Source organism: Erinaceus europaeus, chromosome 2 (assembly GCF_950295315.1).
Source record: "Erinaceus europaeus chromosome 2, mEriEur2.1, whole genome shotgun sequence".
Lineage (NCBI taxonomy): Eukaryota > Metazoa > Chordata > Mammalia > Eulipotyphla > Erinaceidae > Erinaceus > Erinaceus europaeus.
In genome coordinates this window covers 81077096-81101295 of record NC_080163.1, presented here as the reverse complement: position 1 = coordinate 81101295, position 24200 = coordinate 81077096, and positions in this window count along the sequence as shown.

Below are 24200 nucleotides of genomic sequence, written 5' to 3'. Positions count from 1 at the left end.
AGTTTATAAAGCAAAAGTGAGGAAATTCTTTAACCTTTACAATACTGATTATAGTGGTCATTAAAATGAATTTCTCCAGATGGCTCAAATATAGCTTTTATTTTAAAAGTATTTTTATTTATTTTAATGAGAGAGATACTGATAAAAAGATACAAACTGAGAGACTAGAGCATTGCTCAGCTCTGATTTATAGTGAAGCTGGGGACTGAACCTACAGCCACAGAGTTTTAGGCATCAATGTTGTTTGCATAGCCATTATCTTCCCAGACATATTCATTTTATTTTAATGTGGTATCAGGGTCACCTGCATATATAGTGCCACTGCTAAATGTCCTGAGCCAATGCTTTGCTGTGTGTGTGTGTGTGTGTGTGTGTGTGTGTGTGTGTTGGGGGGGGTAATTTAAGAGAAGGAGAGAGGAGAAAAGTATAGTACAATTCCCCCCTCAGGAAGCCTCTTTGGTGCTGTTAATAGTTAGTCATGTAGGATCAGGGTTGAAATATAAAACTCTGAAACCTTGCTTATGGCAAGGCAAGGTCTCTTGCACTTTGCCAGCTAATCCCCTAGCACAAATATATTTTTTTTTCTTTTCTGGAGGTGGGGATGGGGTAGTAGGACAAGTATATAGTTACAGTCATGTAAATAGAGAAAGGGGTAGATAGCATAATGGTTATGCAAAGAGACTTTCCTGTCTGAGGCTCCAAAGTCCAAGTTTCAATCCCACGCCACCATAAACCAGAGTTCTGTGTGTGCAGTTTGAAAGAGAAATGGAGAAATAAATATGTGTTGCTCTTGGAAAAGCTGGAAGAATAATCTATGGTACACTATTATTTTACAGCCTTCTATAATTCTACAACTATTTCAAAATCCAAATTAAAAAATAAATTACATTGTAGTGTTCCTCAGTTGAGGTAGTAGTCATAAGCAAAAATCACAAAATTAATGAAATGGAGATTTGTGGAGAAATCAGTAAAGGGAAAGTTTATAATATGATTTAATTTAATATGTTTTGCCTTACACATCTGCATTTATGTGACTTTTCTGTTTTACTAGCATACTCATTTTGAAGGAATTGAGCCTTAATAGTTAAGGAAATATACAATAGGCCACTGTTATATCATACATTTGTTAATCAGCAACAGTTATCTATACATATTTGAGCAGTAGTTGATGACTTAGTGCCCTCTGTGACACTCACCTCAGTTTTTTTTTTTTTTCACAGTTGTTACTTTGGCATGACATCATTTGACCCTAGGAACACAACTGGGCAGCTGCAGATCTTTTGGCCCACATGCAGCATAGCCCAGAATTACAGGGGGACCGTGCCCCCAGGAAGAGGAAGCATTCTTAGGATTTGAAATGGATAATAGTGGATTAATTACCCAGTCTTTGGTCCTTCAGGAAGAAAGGACCTTGTTTTTTTAATATTTATTCGTTGACTTAAGGCAGGATGGGGACTATGAATAAAGTGCCAGTATAGCACTCTGGCATATATGATGCCAGAAATAAAACTCAGGGCTTCATGCTTGACAGACCAACACTTTAACCATTGTGCCACCTCCAACGCTATTCTGAGACTTATTCTGTACTTATGATATATTAGTGGATCCATCCTGATGACCCATAGAATAAGCTTGAATGATAAACCCTTTCTTACTCTTGAGTCACTCCTTCTGTACCCTAAGTACTCTTTGCTGTCCTAGGATTTCTTCATTCCTAGATAAGTTACTCGTACCCAAATTCTTGTCTCAGCTACTGTTTTAGGAAGGACTCAGATAAATATAAGAAAGAGAAGTGATTCTAGAAAATAAGACCAGGGGGCCAGGTGGTGGTGCACCTGGTTAAGTGCAGAGGTCACAGTGTGCAAAGACCCAGGTTCAAACCACTAGTCACCACCTATAGGCTAAAAGCTTCACGAGTGGTGAAGCAGGGCTGCAGGTGTCTCTCTGTCTCTTTCTTTCTCTATCTCCCCCTCTCAATCTCTATCCAACAATAAATAAAAATATTTTTAAAAAGAAAGTAAAACCCTAGGATGAAAGACTGAAAGTGTTTTTGTCTTTCTGGCAAGAAATAAGAGGAAAATGAAAGTGGGCCAGATCTGCTCAGCTTCTTGCAATATTCCTAGAATTAGATGAGTAAAGCATTTTACAAGTAGCCTGAAATACAGTAGCATAGGAGCAAGTTAGGCGCCCCCCATAGTAGTGGGATCTAGCAACTGATTTTCATGAATTTAAGTGTCAGTCATAAGAACAAAGTTGGCACTTGCTATTAAAACAACACAGTGATCAGAAACAATGTGATGAAAATTTAATGTTATTATGCGAATTCGGTCATGAGAAGCAACCAAGGGCAATAATATGAAGAGTAGATTAAAATGAAAAAAAAAATACTAGTGGAACAAACAGTCTTCTTTTTTTTTTCTTTTTGCTGTATATATGACCTGTATGATTCACCATATGATCTGAAAGGAGATATTTATTTGTAGATAGACTTTCAACAAAATCTTCCATGAACTTACATCCATATGAAATACTTAGTGCAAAGACCTTTCAGATTTGGTTATACATTTGTGACTTTTGGTATTTTGTTTTATCTTTCAAAAGTAACTTGGAAAACTATTTTAACATTCAAAAGACTTTAAACAGATTGTTGGAGGGGGCACTGTATAAAATAAGATTAAGAGAGAAACCCATAAATTAAGACAACACTACTTGGTGATCCGGGAGGTGGCACAGTGGCTAAGGCACAGGACTCTCAAACATAAGGTTCTGAGTTCTATCCCCATCCCCGGCAGCACATGTACCAGAGTGATGTCTGGTTCTTTCTCCTTCTCTCTCCTATCTTTCTCATTAATAAATAAATAAAATCTTTTTAAAAATACTAATTGAATCAAGTAATCCTTTTATAATTGCTCTATCAGGCAAATTTGAAATAAATATCTCTGTGAAAGTAAGTTCTAGAAAAGTTGATAAGTTCATGTAAAAAATAATTTATTGTTAGATCTAATAAAGTTAAGTTCTACAAGACAAAATATGAAAGCATCAAAAATTCAAATTAAGAATTTAAACAGAAAAAGCATTAGAGCATTTCTGTGGATACGTGTGTCCACAAAGAAACAAATATTGACTAATGAATTAACTTTAAGATCTTTTCTTTTCTAACAGGAAAATCTTTCTTCTGTTTAATTTCTTTATTGGGGAATATTCATTTTGATGATGTTAATTCTTCCAACCCATGAACATGGAATATCTTTCTACTTCTTTGTATCTTTTTCAAATTCCTTGAGTAGTGACTCATAATTTTCAGTATACAAGTCTTTCACTTCTTTGGTTAGGTTTATTCCTAGATATCTTATTGTTTTTCTTGCTATAGTAAAAGGAATTGATTTCTGGATTTCATCTTCTTCTAACTTAGTGTTTGCATAAAGGAATGCTACTGACTTCTGAATGTTAATTTTGTAGCCTGACACCTTACTATATTGCCTGATGATTTCCAAAAGCTTCTTGCTGGATTCCTTAGGTTTTTCTATGTATACTGTCATGTCATCTACAAATAGACAGAGTTTGACTTCCTGTCTTCCTATCTGTATGCCTTTAATTCCTTGCTCCTGCCTGATTGCTATGGCAAGAACTTCCAACACTATTTTGAATAGTAATGCTGATAGTGGGCATCTCTGTCTAGTACCTGATCTGAGGGGAAATGCTACCAGTTTTTCACCATTGAGTATGATGTTGGCTGTAGGTTTGCTATATTTAGACTCCACTATCTTGAGGAATTTTCCATCCATTCCCACTTTTTGTAGTGTTTTGATCATAAAGGGGTATTATATTTTGTCAATGGCTTTCTCTGCATCTACTGATATGACCATGTGGGTTTTGATCTTGCTTTTATTGATATGGTGGATCACGTTGATTTATTTACGTATATTAAACCAACCTTGCATGCCTGGGACAAACCCCACTTGGTCATGATGAACAATCTTTTTAATATAATGCTGTATCTGGTTGGCTAGAATTTTGTTCAATATTTTAGCATCTATGTTCATCAGAGACATTGGTATGTATTTTTCTTTTTTGGTTGTGTCTCTGTCTGTTTTTGGTATCAAAGTTGTCTTCATAGAAGATGGAAGGGAGTATTCCAGTGTCTTCAATCTTCTGGAAGACTTTTAAAAGTTGAGGTATTAGTTATTCTTTGAAGGTTCTGTAGAATTCATTTGTAAATCCATCTGGTCCATTCCTTTTATTTTGGGGAAGATTTTTGATAACTGTTTTAATTTATTTAACTGTGATGGGCCCGTTCATGTTACCGAATTCCTCTTTACTTAGTTTTGGAAGTTCGTAGGTATCCAGGAAATCATCCATTTCTTCCAAGCTCTCTAGGTTGGTGGCATATAATTGTTCATATAAGCTTCACATGGTATGTTGAATTTCTGCGGTGTCTTTTGTGATATCTGCCCTTTCATTTATGATCCAATTTATTTGGGTCTTCTCCCTTTTTGGGGGGGGAGTCTGTCTAAAGGTTTGTTGATTTTGATCACTTTATCAAAGACGCAACATTTACTTTCATTAATCTTTTGTATGGTTTTCTTATTTTCAATGATATTTATTTCTGCCCTAACTTTAGTGATTTCTGTCATTCTGGTTGCTTTAAAGTTCCTTTGTTCTTCTTCTAGGTCTTTAAGATGTGCAATCAGGCTGTTTGTGCTTTTTCTTATTTCGTAATGTGTGCTTGTATGGCTATGAACTGCCTTCTCATTACTACTTTAGCTGTGTCCCAAATATTTTGATAGCTTGTGTCTTCATTTTCACTGAGCTTCGAACCATTTTGATTTCTTCCTTTATTCCTTTATTTCCTCTTTGACCCAGTAGTTGTTAAGTAGTGTACCGTTGAGCTTCCACATTTTGAGACTACTACTAATCTTTTGTTGATTGTTAAGTATTAGTATAATTCCACTGTGGTCTGAGAAAATTCTTGGGATGATTTCAATGCTCTTGAATTTGCTGTATCTGTCTTTGTGGCCTAACATTTGGTCTGTCCTTGAAAATGACCCATGTGAACTTGATTAGAATGTGTATTCCAGTTTCTTGGGATGAATGACTTTGAAAATGTCCAATAGTTCTAGTTTATCTGTATCCTCATTTAGCTCCTCATCTCTTTATTGATTTTCTGCCTGAATTATATGTCCAGTGGAGAGAGTGGGGTGTTGAATTTCCCTACTGTGTTGCTGTTAATATATTGCTGTAACTCATTCAGTAGATGTTTGATGTATTCTGATGGCTTCTCATTGGGTGCATAAATGTCAATAATTGTTAAGTCTTTTTGATTGTCTGATCCACTGAGCATTAAGTATTGTTCATCCCTATCTTTTAAATTTTGTTTATTTTAAAGTCTATCATGTCATATATGAGAATAGCTTTTCCTGCCTTTTTTGTGGGTCACTGGCCTGTATGATAGCTTTCCATCCTTTCAGTTTGAGTCTGTGTTTGTCTTGTTGAGTTAGATGAGTTTCCTGTAGATAGCATATTGTTGCGTTGTGTTTTCTGATCCATCTTCCTACTCTGTGCTTATCAATAGGTGAATTCAGGCCATTGACATTTATTGATATCAAAGACTGAAGATATTTTAACGCCATTCTAGTAGAGTTTTAGAGTGTTCTGATATATGGCCTATTTATGGTGGTCTGACTGTTTATAGGAGACCTTTCAGAAATTCTTTAAGGGCAGACTTGGTGACAGTTGATTCCTTCAACTGTTGCTTGTCTGAGAAGGTTTTTATGCCTCCATCTAGTCTGAATGACAGTCTAGCAGGATACAGTATTCTTGGTTGAAATCCTTTCTCAGTGAGTACTTGATAGATATCTGCCATTCTCTTCTGGCCTGCAGTGTTTTTGTGGAGAAGTCCGATGCTAATCTTATGGGTTTTCCTCTGTACGTGACTCTTTGGTTTTCTCTTGCAGCCTTCATGATCCTTATTTTATCCTTATTTCATTCCATTCTAAATATGATGTGTCTTAGTGTCTTTAAGTCTGGGTTAATTCTGTTTGGAACCCTCTGGGCTTCTTGAACCTTTATGTCTTTGATGTTGTCTAGACTAGAGAAGTTCTCAGATATTATGTCCTGAAGAATGCTTTTTCCCTTCCCACTCTTTCTTCCTCTGGTAAGCCAATAATGCATATATTATTTCTTTATTTCTTTTGAAGTCATTCCATAGGTCTCTGCTCTTGTTTTCAGTATCTCTTAATCTCTTTTTAAGATCTCTTGCTTCTTTTTTAATTGACTCTAATTTGTCCTCGGTCTTGCTAATTCTGTCTTCAGCCTCATTGAATCTATTCTCTCTCCCCTCTACTGTTTTCTGGAGTTCATCTATTTTGTTACCCTGTTCTGATATTGTTTTAGCTTGTTCAGCTAGTTGTATTCTTAGCTCAGCTATTTCAGCTTATAGCTCTCTAATAACCTTGAAATAATTAGTGTTTTCTCCCAGGGTCTCTTTTGTTGTTTCTGCATTTCTGTTGACAATTCTTTCAAACTCTTCCCTCACTCCTGTGATTATTTCCTTAAATACTGTTAAGATGTTAACCTCATTATTTGTGCTTCAATCTTTAGGGGGATTTTAGCTGGACTCTTGTCCTGTTTCTTTTCTCCAAGATTTCTTCTTGTTGGTTTAACCATTTTATATAGTATGTTATGGGGTCCCTCTCTCATTACTTTTCAAATTACTGATCACTATTGCCTGGGTTGACTTGTGTCTAAGTAAGTTAATTAAATATTTCATAGCTGTGGCAATTGACAGTTGTTTCAATATTATTTTAATCCCTTATTTGGAGCTCAGTGGCTTAAAAGCCTCTTGTTCTTTTTTTTTTTTTTTTTCCTGTTGGCTATGGGAGCCTGAGGGCTTTTAAACTATAAGTAGGCTTCTTAGCTTAATCACTGATTCCTGACCAAGAGATAAAGCAGGGTGAGGCAGAGATAATCCAGTAGTTATGCAAAGAGACTTTCAGAGCTGCAGGGGCTCACATGGAGTGACTCTAGCCAGGAAGGTAAGCTTACTGAGACTTCATCACTAGCTCAAGAGACTATGTGATAGAGAAAGTGATTTGGGGAGGATTCTGATACGAACACTCTTGATTTATTCAGGGGTAGGCTTGGGTATATAGAGAGATTTAAACAAAGAACTTTTTCAAATACATCAGAAATTACAGGTTTCTTAAAGGTCAGCTTGCCCCTATGGTAGGGGGCTGGTATGACAAGAATTGATGTGATACATAAAGGTCAAAACAATTTTTCTCCATAATGCAACTGCTAATTATCTAAAGGCATTTGAGAGAAGCATAGGGGTTAAACCAGTAGGGTGAGATAGAGAGAAGATAAACAAGGGTTGATGTAAATCATAGATATCAAAGCACATAAGGAAATAGAGTTTTGAGGTTACTGTCTGGTGTTGAGGAGGTGTTTGATGGAGTGTGTTCTCCTTTATGATCAAAAGTGAGGTGGTTGTGTGAACTCTGGGTGACTATGTGAACTTTGAATTAACCTTAAATCAGGCAGCCATGTGGCCTGCTGCTAGTGGGGAGAATTTCTGGAACCATCTGTTCCACCCCGGTTCCATGGCTGCCAGTTCTCAGCAACATCGCCCCGCCAGATATTTGTCGGGATGCGGCATCATCTAAGTTCATTTCCCACCTCTATGCTCAACCGGACCTGCCAATATACGCGGATATCTTCACCCACCCTGTCCAATGCTTGACGTCTCGTCACCCAATCTGGTCCCCTACGCCTACACTGAACTTCTCTGTTCCAGTCTCTTGGAAACAGAGTTGGCAGTCAGCTGAGGTCAAGAACAAACACATCATCACAGACCCCTGCAAGCATCAACCCGGCTTTGACCTAGCACGTTATGATTGGGCCCTCCTCAATCGCTATCGAACAGGCCATGGCCAGTGCGCCGCTATGTTCCATTGCTGGGGAGCCTGAGACGAGCCGAACTGCCCCTGCGGCTACAGACAGACTATGACCCACATAGTCAACGACTGCCACCTCTCCAGATTCAAAGGAGGTCTCGAAACTTTACATCAGGCTCAACCTGACGCTGTTGACTGGCTACGGAAGAAGGGCAAATGCTAGAAGAAGAAGCGGGGAGACACTATGAGATTTCCATGGGCTTGAGAGTCTAACAAGGGGAAACTGAGTCTAGGAGACTTTTCCCTCTTGTTTCATCTCTATATGGAGAGAGGCTAACAAGGGGGTGTCTTTCTAGACGTCCATCCAAAGATGGAGGGAGTTTACCCTAAGCTCTACGAAGCTTTTACATAGTCCCACACACAGCCCCACCACTAGGCCACAGAAGTATAGATCTCCTGAGTTTCTTCATTAGTTCTATGTCCTCTGATGTCAGCATAGGGCCTCCTGCAGCTGCTCCAGATTCTGAGGGCAGTAGCAATGGAGACTCAGAGTTTCACTTGGTGAGTCTCCAGGGATTCCTCTCCTTCCTTCAGCCATCCCCTTGTTGGTGAAACAGACTGAGGTGGTGCCTCAACTGGTAAACTGCTGGACTCTTACCAGCCATTTAATCTCTCCCTAGGCTAATGTCTGCGAGCCACATGTATTTCCACTCACCGGTGATTTGGTAGGTTCCTGAAGTCATTCTGGTCCTGTCTTATTGCTGTCATGGGTGGTCTCCTTTGGTATTCCTAGTTGACCAGGGAGAGAGGAGAGAAACACCAGGAAAATCTTTCATATAAGTTTCCCATAAGAACAGGGGCAAAAGTATGTTTGTCCTGTTTAATTTTTCTGAAATGCCGAGGTCAGCTATATTAGAAGGTATTCATATTTAATATAAAGAATAATTCCCACAGCTGCAACAACCCTAAAACAACCTTTACTATAAGAATATTTCTCATATTTTAGCAGAAATTTCAAGTCATAAGGTAGATAGCTTTCACATAGTTCAAGAATAATAAGTATCTCATCAAACTTACCTGAATAATTAACCTGCTCCAGCTTCTAATTATAAAATGAATATCATTGTCAGCCCTTATAGTTATTAAATAAAACTTGGAAAGAGTGTGAAAAAGAAAACTCATGAGACAAGAGTCATATCCTGTCTTTTCACATTTGGTTTTTTTTGAAACTTGGGATATTAAAAATAAAGGTCCCATTATATTCTTTTTTCTTTTAGATATTATAGAAGCTATTTGAATATGCTGCATATGCATACACCAAAGGCAATTATTTGCTCAAGATGAATCTGTGAGTTTTATGTAATTTTAGTCATGAAAGTATTTTATCAGTCTAATTCGTAGTCCATCATTTGAAGAAAAATATTCTTAATGGCTAATAACTGGTAATGAAGACTCAAACTTCATTTTCCTGAGTCACAGTCCAAAGTTTCATTGTGTTATATGTTCTGAGAAATCTCTAGTAATGTTTCATAAAATAATTCTAAGCAATAATATTTTTCTGTAAGATCTTAGACTTGTTTTTACAAGAAAAGAATCCACAGACAAATAGCTCTGGGGAAGCTTAGACCAAAGTTAACTATCTCTCTTCCTTATAACAATTTTGAGATATTCATTTGTTCTAGAGACTACAAGTTTTCTCATTGCCTATACATGCCTTAGATTAAATTGTTTTATAAATTTAATTGGCATTAATGGTTTCTTGTTTTGTATTGTTATTTATATGTTTACTTAGGTATTGATTTGGGGGAATTATTTTATTTTTTATTTATATTTTAAGCATTTTGCATTTTTAAAAATCTAAACCCTTTAATATGTCTTTTTTTGTCTCTCTTTTTTTGATGGAGGCAGAAAAAGTGAAAGAGAGTGAGACGAGAGAGAGAGAAGGAGACTCTTTGGAACTTGTACTGCAGGTAAGGACTTGGACCTGGATGCTTGTTCATGGCAACACATGTTTTGTTATTTATTTTTTAATTTTTTATGTTCTATCAACAGGCCCTTGGAGGTTACTTTTAATCATAATACCCAGAAAAATAATATTATTCATTGGAATAATAGGGAATAGTATTTTTATCATAAGTTGATAAAAGTTCACATTACAGAAGAAAAAGAAGCACCCTTAGGCAAAAAGAATCTGAATATGTAGAAAATTGTGAAAGTTCTAGTATCACCATAACTCATGTTTCTTCCTCTTTACTGCTATACCTCCTGTTCTATGATTTCTATCGTAAGGTCAACTCATAGTCTGAATTGGTTGGCTTTTCATTATAGTCTAGGAAGCAGTTTAATCAGTTTTTTTAAAGTAGCATTGCTAGAAAATATACACCACATATTTTCTAACAACTTATTGCTTAGAACCACTTAAAAAAAAAAGGAAATATACTAGAAAGATGCATTACATCCCATATAAAATTTTAGTTGGAAAGCCAAAAGTGGCTCATCTGGTAGAATGTGTACTTTAGTATGTGATATTAACTGGGTTCAAGTTGCTTTCCACCACTTGGAAGCATCATGTAAAAGGAATCTTCAAGGATATTGAGACAATTCTGTGATGCCTTCATGCCTCACTCCATTTCTTTTCTATTATCCTGTGTCTGACGAAGGATCAGACAAACAAAGCATGGAGTCTAAGAAAGGTGGACTGTGCAGTGTGAAGTCTGCAACTGATACACACACAAAAAAGAAAAAGATGTACAATTAAGAAATAATGTAGGGAGTTGGTCGGTAGCACAGTGGGTTAAGCGCAGGTGGTGCAAAACTCAAGGACAATAGTAAGCATCCTGGTTCGAGCCCCCGGATCCCCACCTGTAGGGGAGTCACTTCACAGGCGGTGAAGCAGGTCTGCAGGTGTCTGTCTTTGCCCCTCTCTGTCTTCCCCTCCTTTCTACATTTCTCTCTGTCCTATCCAACAATGACAACAACAATAAAAACAACAATAACTACAGCAACAATAAAACAATAAGGGAAACAAAAAGGGAATAAGTAAGCATTAGAATAATTTTTAAATAATGCAAAAAATGTTAGGCATTTAGAAAGCAGTCTTTTCCACATTTTTCTAGAGCAAATAAAAAAAGAAAAGTAGAGAAGGAGAAAAGAGAGGGAGGGGAACTAGGAGAATAGAGAAGAAATAAGAAGAACATGAGGCAAGTTGGCAAGCTAGTTCACATGAATAGTGTGCCTGTTTTGCCATGTGTGCTACCCAGCTTTGAACCTAGCTCCCACCATACTAGGGGGGAGTTGTGCATTGTGTCTTTCCTTCTCTCCCTCTATCTCTCTATATCTGTCTCTCTATCCCTCCAAAAAAAATGTTCCAGAATAATGAAGTCTCGGTGACAACAAAAGAGAAAGAAAAAAATAGCTATTATATCTAATACATTTTTACTGGGGGGATTAATTATTCACAGTCAACAATAAATTCACAGTAAGTTGTTAGTGCATATATAAAATTTTCTCAATTTTCGGAAAAACACTCTACACCCTTGACATGGTCCTCCTCCACCAGTGTGTACCAGGACCCAAACTCCCTTCCCACCACCACTCCCTGTGCCCAGACTCCTTTACTTTGGTGCAATATGCAAAACCCAATCTGGTTTGCGTTTTCCTTTTTGTTCTTATTTTTCAACTTCTATCTATGAGTGGGATTATCCCATAGTCATCCTTCTCTTTCTGTCTTATCTCATTAAATGTTATTTCTTCAAGCTCCATCCAGGATGAGGTAAAGAAGGTGCATTCATGATGTTTGAAAACTGAGTAATATATCTAAATCACCACTTTCTCAGCCACTCATATGTTGTTGGATATTTAGGTTGCCTCCAGGTTTTGGTTCTTACAAATTGCGCTGTGTGAACATAGGTATACACACATCTTTTTAGTTGGGAGTGTTTGGCTCCTTAAAAGCCAAGCCCCAGGAGAGGAATTGAAAGGCCGTATGGAAGGTCCATTTTTAGCCTTCTGAGAATTCTCCAGACAGCTCTCCATAAGGGTTAGACCAATTTACATTCTCACCAACAGTGAAGGAGGGTTCCTTTGTCCCCACAACCTCTCCAGCATTTGCTATTGCAGTAGATTCTGATATATGGCATTCTCACAGTGAAGAATGAAGTGGTATCTCATTGTTTTAATTTGCATTTCTCTCACAATAAGTGACTTGGAACATTTTTTTTTCATATATGCTTGTTGGCTTTTTGGATTTCTTCTTTGATGAATATTCTGTTCATATCCTCTCTCCACTTTTGGATGGGGTCATTTGAAATGCATTGTACCAACCCAGTAAATTTCATTGGAATAATGGAACACTTTATTTACTGCAGGGTTGGAAAAAAGGCTTATCATTTCTGTCAAAAGTCCAGATTCTGCTTTAACAGAACTGAGATTTTGATTGATGCCTTTCCATGGCTCAAATGCACAGCATATTGTACTGCTTCGTAACTTTACTTTCTACACTTTGCATATGTTTACTAGCTGAATCCATTATTGTAATGAATAAAACAAGTAGGTGACAGTTCAATTACGAAATGTAATAGGGCCAAAGAGGGGTAATTTGTAATCATATTGGAAAGTTCATTTTTTGACAGTGTGTAACATCCTGGACTCTAGTGCTTTACTGATTGCCAACTTCTTTTCTAACTGCAGTCAATTTTTTCTCAGTAAGTAGTAGAGAAAATGAAAATATCAAGAGAGAATTAAATTTTAGCTATTACAAGGTTTTCTGTCAGTTCTCATAAGCATCTAGAAAAGGACACAAACTTCAGCAAATCTCTCTTTTTCTTAGCGATGATGCATGTGCCGTTCTGATGGTCTCCAAATTTATCTCTTTGGAGATACATTTTCATACATTTTGAAAATATTAACATGGTTTTATAAAATCAGAGAAGTGTGTGTGTGTGTGTGTGTGTGTGTGTGTGTGTGTGTGTGTGTGTTTAACACCTGCAGACCTGCTTCACTGCCTGTGAAGCAACTCCCCTGCAGGTGGGGAGCTGGGGGATCAAACCGGGATCCCGTCAGGCTGAGCTTCACTGACGGGCGACAGACGACCAGGGACTCATGGTTGAGCTGTACACAGTATCTCTTTATTCATGCAGGACGCAGCGCAATCTATACCAAGCTAGACTAAGCTAACAACTAACTAAAACGAACAATGTTGTCTTTATATATACTTCCCAGGTAGGGTGTGAACAGGATGTGACGCAGAGAGGGTGGAGAGAAAAGTGACTGGTGAAAATCAGGTGTGACAAGGAGAGGATCAGGGTGTGACAAGGAGAGGGGGTGGAGCAGGTGAGAATTCTACCACTAAACCACCAATGCCCTGGAGGGAAGGTGGTGCTTTATGTAAATGTAAAAGGTATTTATGTAAATAGACCGCAGTGGTTATGTAAATAGAATACAGTGGTTATGTAAATAGAATGCAGTGTTAAGCAGGAGGGATTTAAACCAAATGAAACAGAAGGGGTTTTTAAAAGCAGAATTAGGAGATACCAACAGGATCCTTACACTGGTACTTGAGCTTTGTGCCACATGCACTTAACTATTGCACTACCACCCAACTTCAGAAGTTTTTTTTTTTTTAACTGGGGATAGAAATCCTAGCAATTATCTTATACTTAGAAGAAGTTTGAAAAACAGCTAAGTATGGCTAAATAATGTATGACCAGACTTTGAAATTCTCCTGTCAGTTATGTTAAAATTATGTGTACACTGTCTATATAAAGATATCTGTGTGTTGTGGCACACAGGGATAATAATAGAAGGAAATGAAAACTTTACCAAGAATACTACTATATGTCATATACCATTTTAAGTATTCCACATAGGTATTCATATATAATTTTTCTGATACATATATGAATATGTTTCTTAGTTCCATTAATTTAGCTGAGAAAAAAATGAGAAAATAAGTTTTTTCTTCTGAAATTTGGTCAGACTATAAGGCCCAAGTCAGTCTGGTTCCAAAGCCCTTCCCTTTCTGCTCTATCATACTTGGCAAGTTTCCTTGTGTTGTTACTATCTCAGAAATAAAATACTTATTTATGTATTTATTAAAAGCAAAACCAAAGCAAACAGACAAACAAAAACAGTGTAAAGACACCAGGAGGAAAGAGGAAGTTTATTCCTGTGCAAGTCTTTAGGAACTAAATTACTTCCATCTTGAAAGTGAAGGCACTAGAACCAGATCTTTCTCCACCATTTCCCATGTAGGGCTACTTGGGTTCCAAAAATTCACAGAATTTGTTTTGAAATAAGATTTCTTTGATAAGAATGAGAAAAAGAATGACTTTGACTTGTTTACTAACTGTAAACAACAGAAAACTCTCTCAATAGATATGTGTATATATATATCTTCACATGCCAAGTTTTGTGCCTGTCTCAGGTTGACACAGTCCCTGGCCTAAGTAATTAAACTGCAGGGCTAACAACTTCTGTGAGTTCTTAAACATTGACAGGTGCCAATGGAGTCAAAGCCCTATGCTAGGATGACTGCAATAGCCTGATAGGCACCTGAGATGAATAAGGAAGTGTTAGACTTGTTGGCCCTGACAGCCATACATCTGCTAAGATCCCATTAGGAGTGTTAGTTAGAGGAAACCTGGGATTTTTTTAAAGCTTGTTAGAAAAAAATTGAGAGGGCCAGGTGGTGGTGCATCTGGTTGAGCACACATGTTATAATGCACAAGGACCTGGGTTTGAGCCCCAGGTCCCTACCTGGAGGAGGACAGCTTTGTCAGTGGCGAAGCAGTGCTGCAAATGTTTCTTCCTTCCCTCTAGATTTATTTCTGTCTAGCTCTATCTAATATCAAAATAATAAATTTAAAACATGATGGCTTCAGTATTTGTTACAAATACTCTGCTACAGCCTTTCTAAAGATGCCTCTTGTCTATTTTGTTTCCATCATTAATAAACGATCATTTCTTTTACTGATCCTGAAACTAACTATTAAAAGGTAGGGGACCCCAGAAGTTAGTGCTATAATGTTTTCCATCTTAGCAGAAGATAGCGAGTATATAAGCTACTTTAGGTTTCCAAAGTTTCAGACATGAGTCTTTGGATTTATTTGCATGAACCATGCATGGAGAGTTTAGTAGTGAAGACTCACAGGTATAAGCCCACTATATGCTTTTTGAGAGGTGGTTATGATAAGAGAATTTGAGAAACTGAACAGTGGTAGAAAGCAAAAAAGTACACTGTAATAATAACACAAACAATGAAAACAACTGGACACTAGGGACGAAAATAATGGAAAGATACTTTTTCAAGGAGTGGACTTCCACAGGTGGCCACTGTGAACCAGGCAAAACCATGATGGGGAGTTTCTTTGGGCATCACTGAAGCTTTTGCTCTTTTGATACAATATCAGTTATTATTTATTTGAGAGTTCTGACAATATGACAATATTTGTAAAAGAAATGGATCATAGAGTGTAGAGTGGAGAAGATAAAGCTATACATGGATCATTTCAGAATTTTCCCCACTTATTGGAACTATTCTGATGAATGCCAAAAAACTCAAAGGAAATAATTACTGCCTAATTAGCTTGAGTACACACACACACACACACACACACACACACACACTTTTTCTTATGCTATCCAAAATTTTGTTTGCTAACTCCAAATAACCTGCAAAAGAGAAGAATGAATTATAAGTGAACTCATCTCTGTTAAAGTAAAAAAAAAAAATTGTCCTTGTTCCATTTTGTCATTGTTTGAAACAGAGCTGGCAGTCAGCTGAGGTAAAGAACAAACACCTCATCACAGACCCCTGCAAGCGTCAACCCAGCTTTGACCTAGCACGTTATGATTGGGCCCTCCTCAATCGCTATCGAACAGGCCATGGCCGGTGCGCCGCTATGTTCCATCGCTGGGGAGCCAGAGACGACCCGAACTGCCCCTGCGGCTACAGACAGACTATGACCCACATAGTCAATGACTGCCACCTCTCCAGATTCAAAGGAGGTCTCGAAACTTTACATCAGGCTCAACCTGATGCTGTTGACTGGCTATAGAAGAAGGGCAAACGCTAGAAGAAGATTGTTATTTAATTGGACTGTTTATGAAGGTAGGAATAAGGAGAATACAAGTCAATAATGGATTGCATTAAATATATACTGTTTATTATTATGCTCTTTATATTCTAATTTGTCAAGAAGCTACTGTACTTCTGTATGCATTGAATGGTTGTTTTATTTCCTTTTCCAAGCAACTTGAATGGATCTCACTTTTCATTATATTTTTGAAAATCTTACAAATTCCCATCTATTCAAGTTTTATGTGTTACAGGGATCACATGAATAAATAACTGCCCTGTGACCCTGTAATTCCTCTCCTGGTGATATATCCTAAGGAAACAAACATACCCATCCAAAAATATTTGTGTATGCCTATGTTCATAGCAGTGCAATTTATAGTAGCCAAAATCCAGGTGTCCAACAACAGATGAGATGCTAAGCAAGTTGTGGTCTATATACACAATGGAGTTCTGGTCTATATATACATATACCCAGGTATTAAAAATGGCAATTTCATCTTTTTTCATCCCATCTTGGATAGAGCTTGAAGAAATCATGTTAAGTGAGATAAGTCAGAAGGATGAATATGGAATGATCTCACTCATAGACAGAAGTCAAAAAACAAGATCAGAAAGGAAAACACTAAGCAGAGCTTGGACTTGAGTTAGTGTATTGCACCAAAATAAATGACTCTTGGGGGTGGGTGGAGGTCAGGTCCTGGAACATGATGATAGAGGAGGACCTAGTGGGTATTGTATTGTAATATGGAAAACTGGAAAATGTTAAAATGTTATTCATGTACAAACTATTGCATTTTACTGCTGTCAATAAACCATTAACCCCCAAATAAAGAACTTTAAAAAAGAAATAACTAGAACTTTATGGGGATATTAAAGAGGGATTTTTTTCTTTAACTCTGTATACTTAAATTATTCTTCAGTATATATAGATTAAGATAGTAGCTCTGATTTCTGTGCTTGGTTCATAACTTCTCTTAAGTTAGTAACTCTAAAATAAAAGGAAGCAGATAAAACTAAAATTAATAGTTAGATTTATTGTCTTCCATTCCATTGTATTGGACCATAAATATTAGGTGCAAAAGTATAGCACAGTGTAGCCAAAACTATCTGAACATTAAAGCTGAATATTTTCAATCCATAAAATCACCTTATACTCCAGAGGAAGAAAATAAAATCTACTATTTAAGTAGTTTTCTTTAAGATAGAATAATTATGCTTATTGACAGCAGATAAAAATTTATTCCAAGGAACTCATAATGTCTCAGAGATGATTTAGGAAAGTGAATTGTATAACCATACTTTATAATGTCACTAACTCCCTGCCAGTACTGCAATCCTTTAGCCAGAACCATTTGCAGAACCAGTTTCAAGTATGCAAAGCAAAAAGCAATATAAATCTCATAATCATTTCCTTTTAACAAAGAAACTCATTGCCTGGTTTAGAAAAACAGAGCTACACATTTTCATCAAACTTGCATACTGTTTTTGCGTGAAGTGGTAATACTACTTACTACAAAACTAGTGAAGTGAAACCACAAATAATTCCTCCAGAAATAAAGGGTAGCTTTACTATATAAACCATAGAAGCTAACAAGAGTTACTGTATCAAAATATGGAGTCACAGGCATATTAGTCACAAGCCTAAAACTGTGGCCTAGGAAAATGAACTCAGTTATCATCCACTAGTTTGTCCTTTCTTACTGTTCTAAACTCCTTAACCCATTCTTTGAAGTTTAGATTAGCTGAGAACACCTGTGGAAACCCTGAGGGAGGTGGTGAGTTTGTGCATACAATAACTGAAGAGACCTGCTTTTTCTTACAACCACTGAGAATAAATTAGGATTCAAAGTTCCAGTCATTTTATGTGGGGAACAATCACTTTATAGATTATTATTCTTTGAAGAAATTTTTAAAAGGAGACATTATTTGGTTACTAACATATAGTACTGTTTGTCTGGGTCTCAGCTAACAATTGACCTTGACTGTGAGGATTTTATATAGTTTCATTTTTATTCTACTGAAAGTTGCATAATTTAGCAGACTCAATAAAGGGAACACAGACCCTTAGGGGAAATAGAAACAGGAACAACCTCTGGATGTGAGATTCAAGAAAGAAATTATGACATTTGAATTCTGAGAGGAAATTTTCTGGATATAGATTACAGTACACAGGTTAGAAAGGGAGGAAAAAGTCACCATTTGCAAACATGCTGATACATATCTAAAAATGGAGAAAGAGTAGGTTAGTTTGGCACCAGGCTAAAAAAAAATGTAATACAGAAATGGAGAAAATGGGGTGGTGAGTGTAAGATCCAGAGCAGATGAACCTCACAGCTCATACAATCCAGTGTCTGATATTCCTGTGTGGGTAAACAAGGGCTATTTCCCTATGAACTACACCTCATATCCTCCCTTTTCAGACACTACAGTTTATTATTATTATTATTATTATTCAATAGTTTAGAGTGAATAAGTATAGCATCTTTGGAGATAATAACCTCTAACTTCAAGTAAGTACAGGTATGGAAAATATAATTTTTAAATCTGTTTGTACTATGCATCATTGTTTATAAGCAGACTGAATTTTATGAAATACTAGAAGCAGAATCTAACAAATAAAGATTGTAATCTTCATATCCAAAAACCTAGAGTGCTTACATTTAGAAAGTATGAACCTGAAAATAAAGCAACTGCCAATCACTAAAAGAAGAAAAGTTCCCTAAAGTGCAAAATCATTACTTTGAACCTACCTATCAGAGAGCTAAGGTCACAAACTAGCCATAAACCTGAATATTAGAGAGAACCTTTCTCACTATATAAACTAGTTCACTTGGGTAAGATCTGGAGGAAAAGACTCAAACACCATGAGTCTGAAAAATGAGAAATCAATAGTTAAAGGATAAATGTATAGTTATGTGATAGTCCTAAGGGAAGTTTACAATTACCCTAGCCATCACCAATCTGTCCTCAGTTTCTATGAGTTTGGTTATTTCAGATTTCACTATAAGTGAGATCATATAATATTTGTCATCTTCTATTTGAATTATTCTACTTACATAATATCCTCGCTTTTCGTTCTTGTCATAACAAATGGCAGCTCTTCTTTCTTTTTAATGACTGAATACACTGTGTATAAATACTACATATTTATCCAATCATCTATTAATGGGCACTTAGATATTTTTCAATGTCTTGACTTTTATGAATATTACTGTAGTGGATATATATAGATATTTCTTCAAGAGAAAGATTTCATCTTCTTTCTTCATATATATAATTCAAAGTGAAACTGCTAGATCATGTGGTTACTGTTTATAATTTTTGAAGAATTTTCTTATTCTTTGGTGACTATAACAATTTATATTCCCAACTGAGTTTACAAGGATTCCATGTAGACATTTATGACTACTTACCTCTTGTCTCTTTGAAAATAACCACTCTAAGAAGTGTGAGAAAATAAATCCTTGTGGTTTTTGTTTTGTTTTTTTGATAGGGCAGAGAGAAATGGAGGGAAGAGGAAAAGACAGAGGGGGTAGAGAAAGACACCTACAGACGTGCTTCACCACTTGTGAAGCGACTCCCCTGCAGGTGAGGAGCTGGGAGCTTGAACCAGATTCCTTATGCAGGTCCTTGCGCCTTGCCAAGTGCACTTAATCCGCTGTGCTACTGCCAGACTCTCAATCCCTGTGATTTTCATTTGTATTCCCACTTAAGTAATGATGATTGAACATTAAAATCTGTTGGTCATTTAAATAACTTCTTTGGCACAATGTCTATTTAAATAATTTTCCCATTTTTAAATTGGATTTTGTGGCAATAGATTTTTATGAGTTTATGTATTTTGGATAATTGCATTATCAAATGTTAAGTATATTATTATATAGATGACAGAGCCTGGTTATAGTGCACTTGTGCTAGAAGGGAGAAAGCGGGATTAATTTATCAATATATAAATAACTACATGAAAACTTCAAATGACTACAAAATCAAAAGAATGAATTTAAATATTCATTAACACTTTGATCACTTAAGATATTTTCTTTTATGACATATATTATTAAATAAATTTATGCCATGTGTGTTTCCTTTACCAGTAATTGTTCTACAAAACAAGCAATAGTGTACACCACTGCTATATTAGTATTTGCTTAACCAACCCTTTAATATTGGGTCGGTTCACTTATTTATCATAGAGTTATAAATAGCACTATGATAAATGTTATTGCATGGAAAATATAGTAAACATGTAAGTATATTTTATTAGAATAAATCCACATACATATAATCAAAAGGTCAAGAACTGTGAGCATTACTGCTTTTGATATATTTTCTAATTTTCTTTTTTGAAAGGCAGAACCAATTTACATCTTTCTTATTAAAATATGGGTGCTAATTTTCTAATACTTATTTGAAAAATGGAAGGTTTAAAGGAAAAAACTGCTTTGATAATAACATTTTATTCACTATATTAATTTTATTTCATAATTAATAATTTTTATTATCTTTATTTCTTAAGTATATTATTTTTGCTTGTTATTTTGTCAGCACAAATCCTTTCTCAAAATTAATTAAGAAAGTCATTTTGTTCTTATTGACCTTGAATTACCTACATTAACAATTAACATAGTTAAAATTAGACATTTATACACCTTTTTCATATTTGGGAGCTACTCTCTTCCCTGATCCAGCTTTCTGGTCCTTCTGCCAGCCATGATATCACCTCCCCAGACAATAAATTGGATCCACCTGCATATCAGATTTCAGGCTCAGGGGAAAAAAGAAAAAAAAATAGTATAGCCACAGGCCTTTTGGAATATAACTAAAATATGCCTACTAGCAATCTACAAAAGGGAGAACCAACTCTTCATTTGCACTATTCCAGCCTTTAGGTCCATGATTGGTCAACAATTTGTTTGGCTTTGTATGTTAACTCTCTTTTCAACCACCAGGTTCCGATGCTAGCAAGATGCCAACCAAACTTCCCTGGACAGACAACCCCACCAATGTGAACTGGAGCTCTGCTTCCCCAGAGCCCTTCCCCACTAGGGAAAGAGAGAGACAGGCTGGGAGTATAGATCGACCTGTCAACACCCATGTTCAGTGAGAAAGCAATTACAGAAGCCAGACCTTCAACCTCCTGCATCCCACAATGGCCTTGCTTTCATACTCCCAGAGGACTGAAGTATAGGAAAGCTACCAGGGGAAGGGATGGGATAAGGAGTTCTGGTGATGGGAATTGTGTGAAGTTCTACCCCTCTTATCCTATGATTTAGTCAATGTTTCTTTTTATAAACAAAAAAATTTTAAAAACTCAAATCCTACACAAGAATTTTGCAATTGCATAGTTGACTGCAGTTAAAAAATCACATGCAAATAAATAAATAACTTAAAATATTTGAAAAAAAATAAGAAAGCTATCAGGGGAGGGGATGGAATACAGAGTTCTGGTGGTGGGAATTGTGTGGAGTTGTACCCCTCTTATCCTATGGTTTAGTCAATGTTTCTTTTTTATAAATTAAAAAAAAACTAGTATAGTCCCAGGCCCTTTGGAATATAAGTAAAATAGGACTACTAATTATCTACAAAACAGAGGACCCCACTACCACCCCCCCCCCAACTCTTCATCTGAACTATCTAAGCCTTTAGGTTCATGATTAGTCAACAATTAGTTTGGCTTTATATGTTAACTCTTTTTTCAGCCACCAGGTTCCAGATGCTATCAAGATGCCAAGCGGATATCCCTAGGCAGACAACCTCACCAATGTTTCCTGGAGCCCTTCTTCCCTGGAGCCCTGCCCCACTAGGGAAAGAGACTGACAGTCTGGGAGTATGGAGCAGCCTGTCAATGCCCATGTTCTGCGGGGAAGCAATTACTAAAGCCAGACTTTTCACCTTCTGCACCTCATAATGATCCTGGGTCCAAACTCTTACAGGGATAAAGAATAGGAAAGCTCAGCGTAGGGGTCCCTGTTCGAGCCCCTGGCTCCCCACCTGCAGGGAAGTCTCTTCACAGGTGGTGAATCAGGTCTGCAGGTGTCTATCTTTCTCTCCCCCTCTCTGTCTTCCCCTCCTCTATCCATTTCTCTCTGTCCTATACAATAATGACATCAACAACGATAAAAACAACAAAGGCAACAAAAAGGAAATAAATAAATAAATATTTAAAATAATAATAAGAAGAAGAAAGCTGTGTACCACTCTTGTGGTTTTGTCAGTATTTCCTTTTTATAAATAAAAATTTATTTATAAATTTTATCAGCCTCCAAGGCTTAGTGCCTGCACTACGAATCTTCTGCTCCTGGAGGCCATTCCCTCCCTGCCCCCCATTTTTTGCCCTTACTCTTTATCTTTGTTGTTGTTGGATATGACAGAGAGAAATGGAGAGAGGAGAAGAGGACAGAGAGGGGGAAAGAAAGATAGACACCTGCAGACCTGCTTCATCGCTTGTGATGCAACCCCCCTGCAGGTGGGGAGCCCAGGGTCTCAACCAGGATCATTCCGCTGGTCTCTGCACCATGTGCAAAGACCACCCGCTGCGCTACCACCTGGCCCATACACTCAGTTTAGAAGCAGAATTATAACTAAATCTTATTATAGTTGTTTTGCTGAAAATGGTTTCTTTTTAAAGACTTTTTTTTAACCATCAATACTAACATAGTCATAAGAGAGCTAAATGTGTTTGTACTTTTTTCTCTATTTTTTATATTTTTGTTTATTTATTATTGGATAGAGACAGAGAGAAATTGAGAGTGGTGGGGGAGATAGAGAGGGAGAGGAAGGCAGAGAGACACCTGAAGCTCTACTTCACCACTTGTGAAGCTTTCCCCCTACAAACGGGGACCAGGGGCTTTAACCTGGGACCTTGTGCACTATAATGTGTGTGCTTAACCAGGTGTGCCACTGTCTGGCCCCTGGACTTTTTTTCATCAAGAAATGGAGTAGGTTATGTTTCAATGCAAAGAAAGATATTTCCTACACAGTATTTTGCAAGCAATACGAATATTTTATGAGTGTAGGGAGAAAATATTAAGCTGAATTCACATTTAAATCCTATTTCAAGACTATTTGGGAGGATAAAATGCTAATTTATGTTCCTTTTTTAAAAATCCTACATTGTGGTAATTCTAAAATGACAAAATGTGTATTTTAAAAGTAACTTTTGTCCATACTCCCAAAAGGATAAAAAATAGGGAACCTCTCAATGGGATATGGAACTCTAGTTGTGGGAATTGTATGGAGTTGTACCCCTCTTATCCTACAACTCTGTCAATCATTATTAAATCACTAATAAAAAATAAAGAAAAAATCTTTATCACTTTGTGGCTGAATTGTATCTCTGAAATACAAAATTGTTATAATCATAAATTTATTTACATGGAATTTTACAGTAACATAACTCAGAGCAGTGTTTGTCCAAAAGTACTGAAAATTGAGTAGATTATATTCTTAGTGACTATCACTAACGCATTAATTCCCATAAATAAGTGTTTAACATTAAATCCAATCAAATACATCCTTTTAAGTAAGGCTCATATCGTCAACGATTTTGAAAGCAACTTTCTTTAAAATTTAAGTAATGTGAAAAAAAGAACAAGAATGGAGGAATCACACTTCCAGACCTCAAGTTATATTATAGGAATATTGTAATCAAAACTGCCAGGTACTGGAATAAAAACAAACTCGCAGACAGTGGAATAGACTTGTCAGTCCATAAATAAGCTCTCACAAATACAGATATCTAAATTTTGACAGTAAATGGCCAAAGAATTAAATAAAATAAGGAGTCTCTTCAACAAATGGTGTTGAGAAAATTTAGTTGGAACATGCACAAGGATGAAATTCAAACAGTATATCTCACCACCCACAAAAGTAAACTCCAAAAGGATTAAATATGTGAATATTAAACCAGTAACAATAAGATATTTAGAAGAAATCATTAGCAAAACTCGTTTTGATGTGGGATAGGTGCATTTCCAGTATTCTGAGGAGTCTCCAGACTGTTTTCCACAGAGATTGGACCAGTTTGCATTCCCACCAATAAAGTAAAAAGGTTCTTTTTTCTCTGTATCCTTGCCAACATATGTTGTTACTGTTCTTTCTAATGTATGCCATTGTCACAAGAGGAAAGTGGTATCTCGTTGTTGTCTTTATTTGGATTTCTCTGATAATCAGTGACTTGGGAGTGTTTTTTTTTTTTTTTCATATAACTGTAGGCCTATCAAAAA